General features: G+C 39.5%; 1 protein-coding gene across 2 annotated transcripts in view; it reads left to right on the top strand.

Annotated features, from left to right (window-relative positions):
• The window catches only part of ABL2 (ABL proto-oncogene 2, non-receptor tyrosine kinase), a 68,482-nt gene that overhangs the window by 514 nt on the left and 51,279 nt on the right, over nucleotides 1–16,689 (top strand). The gene's annotated exons all lie outside the window — the stretch shown is intronic.

Here is a 16,689-nt window from a genome sequence, read left to right as displayed (position 1 = left end):
ACAAAGGTTGGCTTCGTCTGGTGTGCTGCCGCCTCTTAAAAGAGTGGCCGGCCAGAACCCGTTGGGAAGCGCCCAAGTAGGTAGCCCCCTTGTCGGGGCTCAGGGTCTGATATTAATAGATGGGGGACTCCAGTTTAAGCGTATAGGTCAGGGGTAGGCAACCTCGGCTCTTTTATGACTCGTGGACTTCAACTCCCAGAATTCCTGAGCCAGCCCTGCTGGCTCAGGAATTCTGGGAGTTGAAGTCCACGAGTCATAAAAGAGCCGAGGTTGCCTACCCCTGGTATAGGTGACAATAGAAATCGCTTTCAGTGAAGCGTGTCGTGTCTTTTCAAATCGCTATAATTTCTCCCCCCCCCCATTTCACTGATTAATATTTAAGAAACAGCTTTATGCGTTTCATAAAGAGGTTTCCAGTTTACCAAAAGTGCATTTTCCCCATAAATGAGTTGATGTTCCTAAGTGTCAGAAGATATGCAACCTGGCTACCCCTTCAGCTTAGGCAATGTGTGTAGTATTTCTCAGAAGTATAATTTGCTTTGGCTTACTTTCTTTCGAAGTGTGTATACCGATGCAGTAATTGTTTTTATGTTAGTCGCATGTGGTACTGTACAGGCTTATTATAACCCTTTGGGTGATGTTTGTTAATGGTTGTACTCATGGGATGTTTGGGACCTTTCTAACAGGATGCTTTGTTTGCAGTCTGAATGTAGTTTAGCTGTGATCCTGGTTTTATGAGTACAATATTGCTTTCCCTGTTTGTTACTTTCTATAGTCACAATAAAATTGAAGTGGTATTTTTGTTTGCCCATCTCCTCCTCATTAATATCCTAACAGCATTTTCTGTCATATGGTCCCATTTAAAATGCTTCTAGTATATTAATAATGTTGGCAAGATGCATGCCACAAAGTGCAATAATAAAGTTTTCCTATCATATAGCCCAGATGTTCTTTTATTTATTTTTTTCTAGTTTTGTGATAGTCATTTTATCATGATTCCTTTTTGTATTCTTTGGATGAATTGCAGTGATGTATCTACTCTTCTCAGGTTAACCACCTGTTTCATTATGGTTTTTATTGATATTACTGAGAACAGAAAACAAATTAGAGTTTGTGCTCTTTTGGGGAAAAGCTAGCATCTCTAACTGGGAGGCTGTGCAGTTAGGAAGATGGGAGATTCAATGCTATTGGACCTCATTGGTATAGCAAGGGAAGAAGGTTTCTTCCATTACACTTTTTCTCTTACGGTGATGTGATAGACACAGTATAATATCATTTGTATTATACAATACTATCTAGGGTGATCTACAACTTTACTGTTGTTGGAAGTCCATGTGACATTTATAGAAAGCCCAAATAGGCACTCATTACCATCGTATTGCTTATGTTGTATCTTGTATCTGATCTGGAAGTAGCAAACTAGTATTTATTCAGCTAAACATCACTGGGTGATTTGCAATCTTGTATGGCATTTGATAATTTGAAGTAGTTATTGTATACCTGTTATGTATGTTACTGTCTTTCTTGAAATGTGAGTTTCTACAAGTGATACCTTCATTCAGCTTGAAGACAAAATGAAATAAGAGCTTATATATTTGCTGCAGGCAGATAGAGAAATTTTCAAATTTACAGCAATGGCTTTTAAGCTTCAGAAACCTCATTTTCCTAGACTCCTTGAGCTGTGGAACCTCAATTGTATAAGTTGTTCTGAAGAAGTCTTTATGTGTGATGTGAAAGCCAATTACATAGGTCATTCCCCTGAGAATACATAATGTACATAGATAATTAGGTGGCGTGTCCAATGGTATTTAATCTTATTGGTGCATCAAGAGAAGAAAAATGATTGCTTCTGCACTCTTGTTCTTTTATGGTATCTACATTCCATATTGCTAGGAGTGATATGCTATCAATATAGCTTCTATGTCCTCTACTTAGTGTAGAATGATAAAGCACACTATTGAGAAACCCGGAAGGGCACTAAATGTAAATATATTTATTTGTATATTCAGTTTATATAACTGCTATCTCCCATTCATGATTCTGGGCAGCTTACAATTAAAACAATGCAAAAAAAAAGAATAATTATACAAACATTACAAAAACATTAAAACAAAAAGTAAAACCCATATATACAGTCACTGGGAGAAAATTTATGGAAATATTGGTAAAACCTTATAGCTATATTAATAAGAAATGATATTGAGCTCTTCATATATGGAGGAACCACTTGCAACAGTGTGGACATGCTCATAATGCATCTTCTTGCATCACAACCCATACAAGTGCTAACATAGTATTCTCTTTAATTCCTTCCCATGTTACTGTGTTTCCCTGAAAATAAGACTTATTATTATTTTTGCCTACAAAGGAGGTACTAGGTCTTATATTCTGGGGGTGTCTTTTCCACGGTCTCACCTTGTGGTCGCACCGATGGTGAAATGCAGGCTGGGAGGAATCTGGAATTCCATTTTCAGCTGCAGAGGCATTTCCTGAACGCCTTGATGGCGAAATGCAGGCCGGGGGATGCTGCAGAAGTGGGCCGGTGAGGCAGGTGTCGATTCATGGGAGGCCTGGCTGCAATGGTAAGTGGATGTGGGGCCCATAGGGCAGCTCCACCCCCGCCACCCCCCATCCTAGCTTGGTTTTTAGGCATGGGTTTTTTTTTTGTTAGAATGCAAAACAAAAATATTTTCCCACAAGCATACCATAATTTCAAAATCCTATTTCAAATTTATCTGGAATCTTTGTAATCATGCTACGACCATCATAATATGCATGATGATTGCCAAGCACCCAAATCATGATCATATGATTGTGGAGAGGCTGTAACAGTTGTAAGTTGAGGACTAGTCAGACGTCACTTTTTTTAGTACTGTTGAAATTCTAGTCACTTAATAAATACCATGTTTCCATGAAAATAAGATCCAGTCTTACTTTTTTTTTTGCTTCCAAAAGAGGTATCAGGTCTTATTTTTAAGGGATGTCTTTTCCACGGTCTCACCTCGCTGGCACCAACAGCCCTGCCCAGCTGGCCCACTTCTTCTATGGCCACTCACCGCTGCTCACACATATCGCCTCCAGCCTCGATTTCACCTTGAGAGGGCTTCAGGAAAGGCCTCTTCAGCTGAGAACCAAGCTCTGGATTGACCCGCACAGTGCCCCCCAACCTGCATTTCACTGGAAGGCCTCTGTAGCCGAGAACTGAGCTATGGAGGCATAGTTTTTTGGCAGGAGGCATTCAGAGAGAGAGAGAGAGAGAAACAGTCCTATTTCTCAGAGGAGAGATATGATACTTAGTTGAGGAGGGAAAATACTCTCCCATATAGATTGCTAACCAGAAGCAAGCCTTGATAAATGAGAGAAGACACAGACACGCACTTATGATATCTTACTCTGGTTGATCATTGAATAAGTTGTAGGACTGGGAATCAGGAAATGCATTTGAGCCTATGATTAGAAAGCAAAGAAAATATCCTTGCTTGGTGGTTGTTGTTTTTTTAAAGCAGTCCTGACAGAACAAGAAGTTCTCATGATTTAAACTTTAGTTAAGTTCTACAAAACATTTCCTTATAGCTAGCTAGCAATTGAAGACTTTATAGATTTTGTCTTCCTGAAACGTTTGTGTAGGACTCACTGGCAAGTGATATGGTGCTTTTCATTTATCAGTTAGCCATTTTACCCCTTTCTCTTTACTATTTTCTCAAAGCCAGCTTTGTCATACTGAATTTCAGGAGTCTCTTCACTCCTATCCTTAGTTCACTGTTCACTACGGAAGCAACATCCATTCCATTGATGTACTGTGGAATTCATTGTCCATCAAAGTGTTTTGTGAAATCCTAGGATTCTGTGAGAAGTCAATGAAGTTTCATGAGAGACTAAGGGCAAAACAAAAAAAAGTTTAACACAGCCAATTTTCTCTCACTAGAGCTTTGTCTTTAGTTCTGGAGTTCTGGCAGATTGTTTTAAAAAACTAACAGATTCTCAGCTTGAGTAATTTTGAAAACTTCTTGTCTAAAATACCAAGCAAAGAGGAAAGGAATCACTGACCTGAAGCCTATGAGGCTTCTAGTTTGCTGCTTATTCTCTCAATCTCATTCCACAGCTTGTTGAAATCAAGTTACAGATGTGGAAACACATTCTTATCTACTGCAGTAGAGCAAGGAAACGGTACTCATGACAAACTCAATAGTATCTACAACCAGAAAATGTTGCTAACTTGGAATTGCTTTTCATTTTTTTCCATAAGAATTTATTAAAATAGAGTTCTTTTTGTCTATGACAGAAAGTTGAATTTGATAATAATTTTAGTATTATCACTATTGTACTTGTTCTTGAAATGTTTTTTGAGATATAAATTTCTATCATATATAAAATTTGAGATTATATAAATTCAGATTGTGAAATTTGTTTTTCATCAATTAACTTCATCAAGACCAATGTTAGATTATTGCTTTGTGATACTTAATTTATCCATGTAATAGTTATTATGTTACTGGTCCAGACTTTCTAGCTTGGAATTGGAATAAGCCTTTACGTAATATTTTCTAATATGGAATTGGACCTCTGGTTTCCTTGTCTCACCCTAACTATAGTCCCACGGGTAAGATGGGATACTTAACCAGCTGTTAAAAGTATATAAGTAACCCCTGTATTGGAAGAGGATTGGGAGGGAAGAAAGGAGAGGAGAGAGGAAAGAGAGTAGAGGAGGGGGAAGGAAGTAGGAAGGTTAGAGGAAAAGAGGAGAAGTGGGGAGAAACGGGAGGGGAGTGGTGACGGAAAGAGGGGAGGAGAGGAAGAAGAGGGAAGTAGGAAAGAAAGGAGAAAGGGAGAAAGAAAGTAGAGAAGAGGAAAGAGAGAGAAGGAGGGTGGATACAGAGAAAGGGGAAATGGACGAGCAGCACCCAAACTTACGTGTATGTATCTATGTATTGCGGTATATTTGTTGACTTGTTTGCGGAAGAAATGGAAAAATGAAAATGAAAATGATAATAATAATGATAATAATAATAATAATAATAATAATGATAATAATAATAATAATAATAATAATAATAATAATAATAATAATAATAATAATAATAATAATTAGTAGTAGTAGTAGTAGTTGGAAGGGACCTTGGAAGTCATCTAGTCCAACCCCCTGCTCTGGCAGGAAACCCTATACCATTTCAGGCAAATGGCTTTCCAGTCTCTTCTTAAAAACTTCCAGTGTTGGAGAATTCACCACTTCTGGAGGCAGGTTGTTCCACTGGTTAATTGTTCTAACTGTCAGAAAATTTCTCCTTAGTTCTAGGTTGCTTCTCTCCTTGACTAGTTTCCACCTGTTGCTTCTTGTCTTGCTTTTTATATATGTATATGTGTGTATATATATGTATGTATATTTGTATATATATATATATATAAAGTATGATTCAATTTTAGTAACCAAATATTTTGTAGGTTAATCAGATTTATTTAGCTACCTATCTTATGGAAAGTGACTCTGGGCAGTATACATTAATCCAATAAAACAGTAAATATAAAGCAATTATTACCTAAAACAGTTACATATTAATTATTAAAAAACATTGAAAACTATAAAATTAAACTAAAGAAAATAAAGAGAACTAAACAACAACAAAAATAGATTGAGGGCTATTGATAATAATAGAACCTCCTCCTGAGTTCATGTCTTCCTAGGGTCCCCGGGCCTGCTGGCATAACCAGACCTTGAGGGAACTTTGAAAACACAGGAATGATCTCATCTTTGAGAGGGGAAAGGGAGAAGATTCTACAATGCAGGTGCCCTAACAGAAAACGCCTGCCAAATGTGACTCCCTAGACGTGGAACCTATAACATACCCATTCCATTAGATATGGTGGGACAGGCGGATGAAATTGGGAAGAGGAGGTCCCTCAAATTATCCAGTCTGATGCCATGTAGGGCTTTAAAAGTCAACACCAGCCACCCTGGTTGGACCCAGAAACAAATTGGTAATGAATGCAACTCATGTAGCAAGGATGTAATGGGCGTTCTTTCAGAAACACACGGAACTGTTTTATAGTTCTTTTTTCATTGATTTCCTTACTTGAAGATAAATGAAATGAGCACATGTTTTACCAACAGTGGAGTGAGAAATAAACATTGTGAGTTGAAACATTCGTGTTTCTTATTCTTTTACCCTATTCCACTCTGTACCTCCTTGTTTTATTACTATTGTTAGAAGCTGTCTATTAAAGGTAAAGGTAAAGGTTCCCCCGCACATGCGTGCTAGTCGTTTCCAACTCTAGGGGCCGGTGCTCATCTCTGTTTCAAAGCCGAAGAGCCAGCGCTTATCCGAGGACATCTCCGTGGTCATGTGGCTGGCATGATTAGATGCCAGAGGCGCACGGAACGCTGTTACCTTCCCACCGTAGTGGTCCCTATTTTTCTACTTGCATTTTTTACATGCTTTCGAACTGCTAGGTTGGCAGAAGCTGGGACGAGTAACAGGCATTCACTCTGTTACGCGGCACTCGGGATTCGACCCGCCAAACTGCCGATCTTCTGATCGACAAGGTATTTCATAGTATTAGAAATCACTTGCCCTAGGAGCCTGCATGATCACAAAGAGCATGATCTCATTTGCTGTCTTGACTTTCTGTTCTTATGAAAACAAATCTATCCCAATCTGCTGCTTAGTTTTTTGCAGGTAAAATTAATGAAAGTTTATAATTCTTCTTTGTGTTTGACTCCTGTTTTCAAGTTGATATCCTGTTCCTTTTTTTAAACATCGCTTCCTTGTGTGCAGCCTTCTGTTCTTTGTGGTTTTATTTATATCCATTTTCTTGTTCATATGGGGATATTTTTATTTACATTTATGGTTCTATAAAAGTTTTCTTTGACCCATAGCCTAACTCTACCTAAGCATTACAATCAATGCCCATATATTTTTGTGCTCAGGGCTCACATTCTAAGCACATCTTGATTGATGCTGATGGTGAACAATTTTGACATACCCTTTATTCCTCTCTCTCTCTCAGTCGTCGTAGTTGTTAGATTTGAGCCTTTGGAACTTCTTGCCCTATGTCAGAAGTATCTTAACTCAGGGCTTTTCAACCAGTGGTACGGGTACCACCTGTGGTACATTGGCACCTGGCAGGTGATACGCAACCATCCTAGAAAAGTAGTGGGGGAAGGGAATGAGCTGAACCGGTGGCAGCACCACACAAGCCTGAGCGAGAGACGGCTGGGGCTGCAGGGCTGTCAGGGTTCAGCGGAAGCACCAGGATCAGCGCCAGGCTCCAGCTGGAGCTCGGCGCTGATCCTGGCACTTCTGCTGAGCCCAGAAGAAGCGCCGATCAGCTGGAATGTTGCAGCATCCCCAGGGTCTTGTGATTTACATTTGGATGCTTGGCAACTGATTCATATTTATGACGGTCACAGTGTCCCAGGGTCATATGAAGTGACCAAAACCTGCTGCAACCACCCAGCAGACGGGAATAAAAACCAAACACCCCCCCCCACCCCACCCTCGCTGCCAATCCTCAACAGAAATGCTCACAACAATGAAAACCTCAGACAGGAGGAAGAGCGCTGCCAGGCAGGCAGGCTCATCACGTTTTTGACACCTTGCTCGGCGACTGGTGGTACTTGGATGTTGCCATATCCTAAAGTGATACAGTGGGTGAAAAGGTTGAAAAGCCCTGTCTTAACTAAGTAATTTTTAATATTTAATATTTGATTTTTCTTCATTTTTGTAATTTGTACCTTTAAAATATGTATGTGCTTCTGTGAGTCCTCTTTCTTATAAACACTGACATAACCTAGGTGGAAAAAATAGAACTTAAAATATCCCTTTTGATCATCAGTTTCCATTCATTAGAAAGAGGAATTGGCTTTGTTGCTTTATGTTCAGTCAGGAACATTGGTACGTTATTATGGGTGAAATCAAAGAGGATTGCAAATGATATAAGATCTTAATGGTACAGATTTTTATAGACATTCACTTTTGAGGAAATATATTTTCTATGGGTGATAAAAATCCCTTTGAATCTTGGTCAGCTTTCCTGGGTCTAGAAACAATTGTCCCAACCCACATTGTCTCTTTGCTTATGAGTGTGACTGCTTATAATTGTGGAATTCTAAGTATTACCTTGCACAAAGCAGAACTCTTTGCTATTTAGTGCTAATTAGCATTATTGTAATAAATGTGGTCTATATTGTTTATATGTGTGTTATTGGTGCTTCAACATTTTTCAGAAAATATATGGAATGTTTGTGTGTGTTTGTGTATATGTGTATACACACACACACAAACACACACATATATACATACACACACACATACATAGAGAGGTGGGTGGGAGATATAGGTATAGATATAAATATGTACTTGTCTCTTATGCTTTATAACCCAACTGTTAAGAGTTAATGGGAAAAACTATTGATATTAATTCATATGATAGCTTTTTAATGTTTAAAAATAAAAAATGTTTTAACTTAGTAAATAATCTTTCAGTTTAAAGATTTAGTGCAGATCTCTTCAGTATACATATCTTTCCATCTGAAAAGATATCGTTCTGGGGCATGGCAAGATGTGATGGAGATGTTCTCAATAACAGCTTTTTGCTGGCTTTCCACAATACAGATACATGCAGATATTTAAACAAAAACATTTGTATTCATGTTGTCCTATTTGAACCAATCTTATTTTATCTGTATTATGCAAACAAGTGGAATGATTAGACAAACATCTTGTGAATTTTTTTGTAGATTTTAGACTAAACAAAATAAAGCAAAAGTTAGTAATTTTATTGACTTTTTCAGTTCCATAGCATAATATACCGGTAATTATAGATTATAGTTACACTGTTATCTTGTAATGATTTTAGTTTCATTGTGCTTCAGTTTTACATGTTATAGTTTTAATGTTGAAAAACTTAAGTTCTTGAGAATTACTCTGATCTTAAGAGATACATTTTGCTGTCATAATATGCTAATATGCTACTTGTATCCTTGGCTTGAGAAGTTTTAGGTTAGGCCCTTGTATTTTCTATTTGACTGTGGCTTGGGTTATTGTGTGTTGGTCATTGAATAAAGCTTGCTTACATCCTATATCCACTTTGCTCTTAAGGAGCTAAGAATACCAGTAAATATTAGTTTAAATTCTGATGGATAACAGTTCTCATATGAGAAGGAAGGGTAGCAGATACAGATAGACAAAAAGGAGGGAGGACTCTGGGAAGGAGAAGATTGGAAGTGGAGGTCTTGGCCGACAGCTCACATGGACACAACTGTAGTTAGTGGCTGTTGAAGATGGATTGTTGGTTTCAGTCCAGAAAAAGGGTGACGAGAGATCCTAAAATAGAATAGGCAGTGTTTGGTCTGGTGAATGCTTGTTAGTTCATAGGTAATCAGAAATCTACAGTGTTCAATGGCACAATCCTGGAAAAAATGTTGAAGAGAACCAGTTCTAGGACCTTCCTTGGTGAGGTTGACACGATGCAAGATGAGATTACTGAAAGATCACTAGTTAGATCTGCTGCTAGTTTTCTGACTGAATCAGAGAAAGAAGAAACCTTGCTATTAATATTGCGAAACCTTCTGTTATTTTTAGATTAGAAAGAGTAAATAGAGGTAAATTTAAAACAGAGCACATTTTTAAATTTATACAAAAAAATTACACACAAATACATGTCTAAGCTGTCTGATTGAATAGAACTGAAAGTTGGTCTTCAGAAAAAATGCTTTCATTTATACTTTTGATACCTTGTTATATCTACAGAAGGGAAAGAACAACCTGTTCATATTAAGATGCAGAGCAGTCAGAAGTTGTAATTCATACTTACAAAGTTTAGCTGGGTATAAAACTATTTCTACTATGTAGCTTATCAATAGTTTGAAAAAATAGAGAAAAAAATCACTGGGATATTGTTTTGCACTTTTTAAAAAATTTAAATCCTTTCAAATCTACAAATGTAACTCCATGGCAGAATGTAATATATTCTACCTTAAACTTCATATATATATGTATATATGGTGTAACTGTAAGTCACACCAGGATTACAGATTTGCAGTGGATAGAGGGAAGCTTACTGTTTTATTTTTTTTATTTTTTTTATTTTAATCCCATTTATATCCCGCCCTTCTCCGAAGACTCAGGGCGGCTTACAAGCTTAGCAGTAGCCTCCATTCTATGTATATGCCTGCTTATTAGGGCTTTTGGGGCCCCCCAAGCGGCATTATTACAAAGTCAGCTTAATTGCCCCCAACAATCTGGGTCCTCATTTTACCTACCTCGGAAGGATGGAAGGCTGAGTCAACCTTGAGCCTGGTGGGATGCGAACCTGCACTGATTGCAGGCAGCTGGTGTTACTTAAGGAGGCATTAGCCCACTGCTCCACCAAGGCTACTATTACCACAGCATCACTTTAAAAACACCTTGGCCCTCTAGAAGTGACCTATCAGCTTACCGGTAGTTACAACTTGGCTGAATCTAATTAATACTTTAGAGATGAGATATTTTTTTGTCACTTGGGAAAGCCCTGTTATAATGAGCACTACCCATGCTGTATTTTTGCATTTAAACAGCTTTAATTGTGCTAGGCAGTAGTCCAAATCTTGAGCATACAAGCTGTGGCAGGAAAATTAGTTTTTGCTATGCTTAGTTTAGCCATTTCCTTTATTCTTTTGCTTTTCTGGAATTGTTCTCAAAACTTCCTTATTTTTCTTGTTACTCATGAACCTATAATTCTCCTTATAGATAGCATGCACTTAATTTTATGTTAGCATAATTTGATATTATGTATTTTATAGCCTTGTGTTGCTGAGGTTTGGTATGCTATAAGTCAATATTTCATTGGCTGCTCACTTCAATAACAATTAAAAAATCCTCTAAAGGAATGTAATATTAAGCTTCTCCTTCTGATATCATTTCCCCTACCCAAAGGGAAAAGACTAGAAATGAAAATAAGTATTTTGTTCAACTGTATTTGAAATTATTCTTCAGTGGTTTATTGTTCAGTATCACATCTGTAGCCAAGTAAAGTCAGAAGGCTCAATTTCTTATACTAAGAACAAGCCAGAAATTTCTTGCCATGCATGAATGGCTCCTGTTGTGTATTCTCTGCACCTGAACATACAGTATGCGCTCACATTTCATCATTTGCTGCCTGATAAAAGATGCTTACCATTTGGAAAGTGAACCTGCCCTGGAATCTGTGTGCCTCCCAACCCGTTGGCATTCCTGTTGGCATTCTGTAAAATCTTGAAAAAGTGGTTGTACTACTAGGCCTTGGGTTGCGATAGATAGAACCTCTTATTGGATGTACTTATTACTTTTGTTCATATTTACAGTGACCAGATCCCATCTTGTTTTGGTTTAGTTTGGATTTTTATGTTAATATATTGTGATCCTCCCAGAGTCAGCTGGAGTTTCAGCAGCATCTAAATTTACATAAACAAATAAAATATTAAAATAGTTCCCAGCATATATCTGAGTTTTCAAATGTATATATACTTTTTTGCATCTAAGGTACCTGTCAAATCTAAAGATTTCCCCCCTTCCTATATTCTGTTATCCAGATGTTTCTTGTATATTCGCATAGCCACCAATATATACCCTTGACTTCTTTTTGTAAATGAAATCTCACAGTAATTCATTTTTGCAAATAGTTTAGCAAAAATCAATGTTCATAGAAGAATTGTCTTTATCAATTATTATGTACCAACATTTGCAGCCATCACAGACGTTTTGATGCCATCTCCATCTTTTGATGATCCAAGCAACAAGATGTGACAAATTGTCTCATTTATTTTATATGCATTCTTTGCTTTTAGTATCAAAAATTAAGTGTGGATTTGTTTGGCTGGCATGCATATTTGTTGTATGATAAGAAGGTAGATACTGTGTTTAGGATGCATATTTTAAGACAGGCATTGCTGAGAGTTTGGAAGAAGTATAGACATAAGCTAAGCAGCAAGATACCATTGTGGGCAATTCCAAAACACGCAATAGAAAATATACATGCTGGTTTCAAACATGATGTGACTACGTACAAGGAAATTTTAAGTTTTGAAAGGAATGTCTGGTGTTTGAAATCATATAGCCTCTTGCGAGAAGAGAAGGTTGTTCAAACTTGGTTTCAATATATTCAACTACAGGCCAGGTGGAAAGAAGATCAGAAAAATGGATTTACAATGACTGATGAAAACTTGATAAAGCAGATTAGAAATCAGGGATCAGCACATATTAAACGGATATATCTTGCATTGATAGAGATTGACTCAGAAACAGAGCTTGTTAAGGATTGTATGATAAAATGGGCCCAAAACATCCAGGAAGTTATCTCAATGGACACGTGGGAAAAGATTTGGGTGAGGAACGTAAAATTTACTCAAGCTCAAAATCTAAGAGAGAATTTTTACAAAATGTTTTATAGATGGCATCTAGATCCTAAAAAGCTTGCAAGTATGTATCCGAATTATCAGCCTAAATGTTGGAGGTGTGGTGAGGAAGATGCAACATACTTTCATATATGGTGGACATGTAAGAAGGTTAAGGCTTTTTGGATAAAAGTCTGGTGGAATATGCAGAAGATTCTTAAACAGAGGATAAAGTTTTGTCCGCAACTTTTTCTGTTGGGAATAATTGCAGACGCTACAGTTGTGGACACCAAGCTGATGTTGAACTTAATTACGGCGGCAAGACTTTTGATAGGCCAATACTGGAAGAAAGAGGAACTGCCGACCATAGAAGAGTGGACTTTAAAGGTTTCCGACCTGGCAGAGATGGCGAAGATTTCGGCCTATTTGAAAGATCATTCGCAAGAACGTTATATTATGGAATGGAGAAAATGGATTGAGTTTATCCAGAACAAGTATAGGGTTAAGAAGTTTTATGTAGCATTCGAATAAGTCTTCTTTCGTTTTCTTTTTTCTTTTTCTATTTTAGTTTTTTATATATATTTAATAATGCTAAGGTTTGTTTTATCCTATATAAGCTAGAGAGTGATGGATTTTAGAACTTATAGTTGTTAGTATATGGTTGTTTATGATTGCTTTTTTTTTATATATACCTTGTATTTAGCTCTGGGAAGTCGGGGGGGGGAGGGGGGGAGGGAGGGGGGGAGGAGGGAGGGGGGGAGGGGGGAGTGGTGGGGGGAGGAGGGAGGGGGAAGGGGGGTTTTTTAAAGGAAAACTGTATTTTAAAACTTTTCAATAAAAAAAAAAATTAAGTGTGGATTCAAGATTTCCCATTTTGGTAGGTTACAGATTAGAATTGTTCAGGCTCTGGCATGGAAATTAGTTTCATAAATTGATATCCATCATAAGGTTTGCCAAATCTTGTCTGTTGATCTTAGGACTCTACACTTCTAAGTCTTATTTCTATCTATACTCTAAAGAATAATAATGAGAAAGGGATATTTTAATTGCTCCGTTCTTTAATGCTGTTAATTCTTGACTTGAAAAGCTGAAGTGAAGATGGTTATCCAGTGTGCTATTCAGTATTTGAGCTTGTATATTTTCCATTCTCTGTAAGACAGAGGAAAGGACTTTTGAACTTTTTGTTTCTATTATTGACTGAATTCTTGAATACGGGTAGTCCTCAACTTGCTTGTTTTTGTAACTAGTTGCAGCATCCTGTAGATACATGACTGTAAATTGCTTTTTTTTTGCTCGTTTCTGGTAGCTTTTGTCAGAAAGATGTTTCAATTAACAACCACACCATTTGTTTAATGACTCTGAAAAATGTTTAAAAAACAAGTGCAGTTATTTAGGTGCCTTGGCTTACAAGTGCAACAATTTATAATCAGATTTCTGGTTGCAATTGTAAGTAAAGGATTATCTGTAGTGATTAGTTGTTAACAATGGCCTTTTAAAATAAAGTCAGTTCAGTACTATGATGCTGCTATTGTTTTAATAGTTTAAAGGTGAAAATTAACCACAATTTGATTTAGAGTTAATACTGAGCAGCACTTAATCAAATATAGAAGTGTCCAAAGTCCTTACAACTTCATTGTAGTTTAAACTAGAAGGTATCCACTGTAGTCAAGAAGATTACTACAGCAGGGCTTTTCAACCGGTGGTACACGTACCACTGGTGGTACGCGAGCACCGGGCTGGTGGTATGTGGCATTGCCTTCCTCTCCCCCCCCCCGTGTTGCGCCTTGCTGCATCGACCCGCTGGGAGCTCTCCATGGACTAGAGCCCGTTGGGAGAGGTTGGGGCTGGCCGTACACGCCAATCAGCTGGCGACTCCGTACAGCCAGCCCCGACCTCCGCCGATGGGCTCCAGTCCACAGAGAGCTCCTGGCGGGTTGATGGCTTTCCGGCAGCAGCCCCGGCCAGTGAGGAGGCTGGGAGAGAGGTGGCGGCCCGGCGCTGGGGCTCCCAGGGCTCAAGCGTCGGGATCAGTGCTGCTTTGCAGCTGATAGGCGCATCTTTGGGGCTGCCAGGGCTCAAGCGCTGGGATCAGCGCCGCTTTCTAGGTGTTCGGTGCTTTGGGGCGGTCAGGGCTCAGCGGAAGCACCAAGATCAGCGCCAGGCTCCAGCTGGAGCTGCTGAGCCCCAAATAAGCACCAATCACCTGGAAAGCAGCACTGATCCCGGCACGTCTGCTCAGCCCCGAAGGAGCATTTATCACCTGGAAAGCAGCATTGATCCCTGCTCACACATACACACAAACACGTGCGAGCAGTTACAGCTGAAGGCATTTCACCCTTCAACTACGGCTCCCAGTGCTCCACCATTTGGAGAGAGAGAGAGAGAGACTTGCGCTTCCCTTCTCTTTCTCTCTCTCTCTCTCTCTCTCTCTCTCTCTCCATGCTGGCCTGCCCCCTAGCAGGGCTCCTGATTGGCCCTGCACCCGCTCCTCTCCCATCGCCCTTTGCAGGCCTGCTGTAGAGCTGGATGTGAAGCACCTGGGGAAGGAGCCGCAGAGACGGGCAGGTGGGTAGCGAGTCCCCTCCAAAGTGAGACTGCAGAGATGCCGCGTCCTCCCAGACCACGCTCCGTCCGTCGCCTCAGCACCGCGCCTGACTTCTGTGTGGCCACCGCCGTCCTTTTCCTATGGGCGCATCCCCAAGGAGGCCATTGGGCACCACCTGCCCAGCCCCAGGCTCTGCCCTCACCCCGACGCTGCCATCTGAGGGTGGATTTCTGGCCTCTCTCTGCGCGTCTCCAATAAGGAGCAAGGCCCCTCACGCCTTCTGAGGCAGCCAAAGCCTGGATGGGAAAGAACGATCTTTATGCAAGCAAAATAAGCCCAGTTTCGGGACTTTAAGGGCAACTGCAACGGAACCGTGACTGTGTCTGATGCCTCCCTATCTTGGACTTCAGGAAGCGGTTTTCCTAAACTGAGAGTGCCTGGTAGCAAGGGGAAATAATGGGGAAATGAGAAAGCAGCATCATAACACTGAACTGGGGTGGGGGAGTTGGAGTCGTTGAAAGCTATGAGATTGGAGGAGAAAAGAAGAGAAGAAGGGACACAAAAATCTTAGGGAAGAACTGGAAAAACAAAAAGATGACAAAAGAAGAAGCCCAGAATTCTGAACTGCTAAGAATGAACCGAGATTGGTAGAGGAATAAAAACAACTTCTTCAAATACGATCAAGTTAAAAGAAAAAAAAACAAGGAAGGAAGGAAGGAAGGAAGGAAGGAAGGAAGGAAGGAAGGAAGGAAGGAACAGTGGGAGAGAGGGAGGGAAGGAAGGAAGGGACAAAGGGAGGGAAGGAAGAAAGGAAGGAAGGAAAGAAGAAAGGTAGGGATATTTGCCCTTCAGAGTATAAACAGTAACATGCCTATTGAAAAGTTTGGTTTCCCTCTTGCCCACTCATAATACTGGTTTTGTTTTAATACCCTGTAAACCGCCCTGAGTCCTTCGGGAAAGGGCGGTATATAAATCTAATAAAATAAATAAATAAATAAATAAATAAATAAATAATAGTAAACCATGGATTCCCCCTCACACACACACAAGGCACCCTGCAACCTGAGGGAGGGACAATGGAAGGGAGGGAGGGAGGGAAGGAGGAAGAAGAAGAAAAGAAGGAAGGAAGGGACAATGGGAGAGAGGGAGAAAGGAGGGCACCCACCCCAGTCCCACCCCCCTCCACCAGAGACCCATGGATTTTCCCCACACAGGCACCTACAACCTGAGTGATGAGCTGCCCCCCCCCCGGCCACTGACTGCTTGTCAAAAAGTTTTTTCTTTTTCTTTTTGGTCAAGTTTTTGACTGGTGACTGGTGGTACTCAGACATTGCCTTATCCTAAAAGTGGTACAATGGTTGAAAAGGTTGAGAAGCCCTGGGCTACCCTCGAGCATTTTTTTTCTAGTTTTTTTATCTGAGGGATTTTTGTTTTTTTAGAAATGAAGATGAGAATGGGGGAAGAAGGCTTGGGGGTGGAAGTGGAATTGAACTGCTTTAATTTTCACTATAAATCAGTCCCAACCCTGGAAAATGACATGAAATTATGCTACTGAAATTTTGTAGCAAAATGGCTTAAGTTTCAGACTAAATTTTTCAACTATAAAGCAAATAGAAACCATGAGTACAAAACCTCTTGGGGTGTTTTATAACCATTTCTTCCTTAAAACCCCTTCAGATTTCAAATTTGCTAAATAACAGTTTGCCTGAATCCCACTCATTCTCATAATGTAATCAGAGGGCCTCCAGTGGCTGGCCAGTGAAAATAATGTTGCAGTATTCACAGCATCACTTTAAAC

The sequence above is a fragment of the Vipera berus genome, assembly GCF_964194415.1.
Source record: "Vipera berus genome assembly, chromosome: 3".
NCBI lineage: Eukaryota > Metazoa > Chordata > Lepidosauria > Squamata > Viperidae > Vipera > Vipera berus.
The sequence above is the reverse complement of the archived record's forward strand: the minus strand, read 5'-3'. Positions and strand labels throughout refer to the sequence as shown.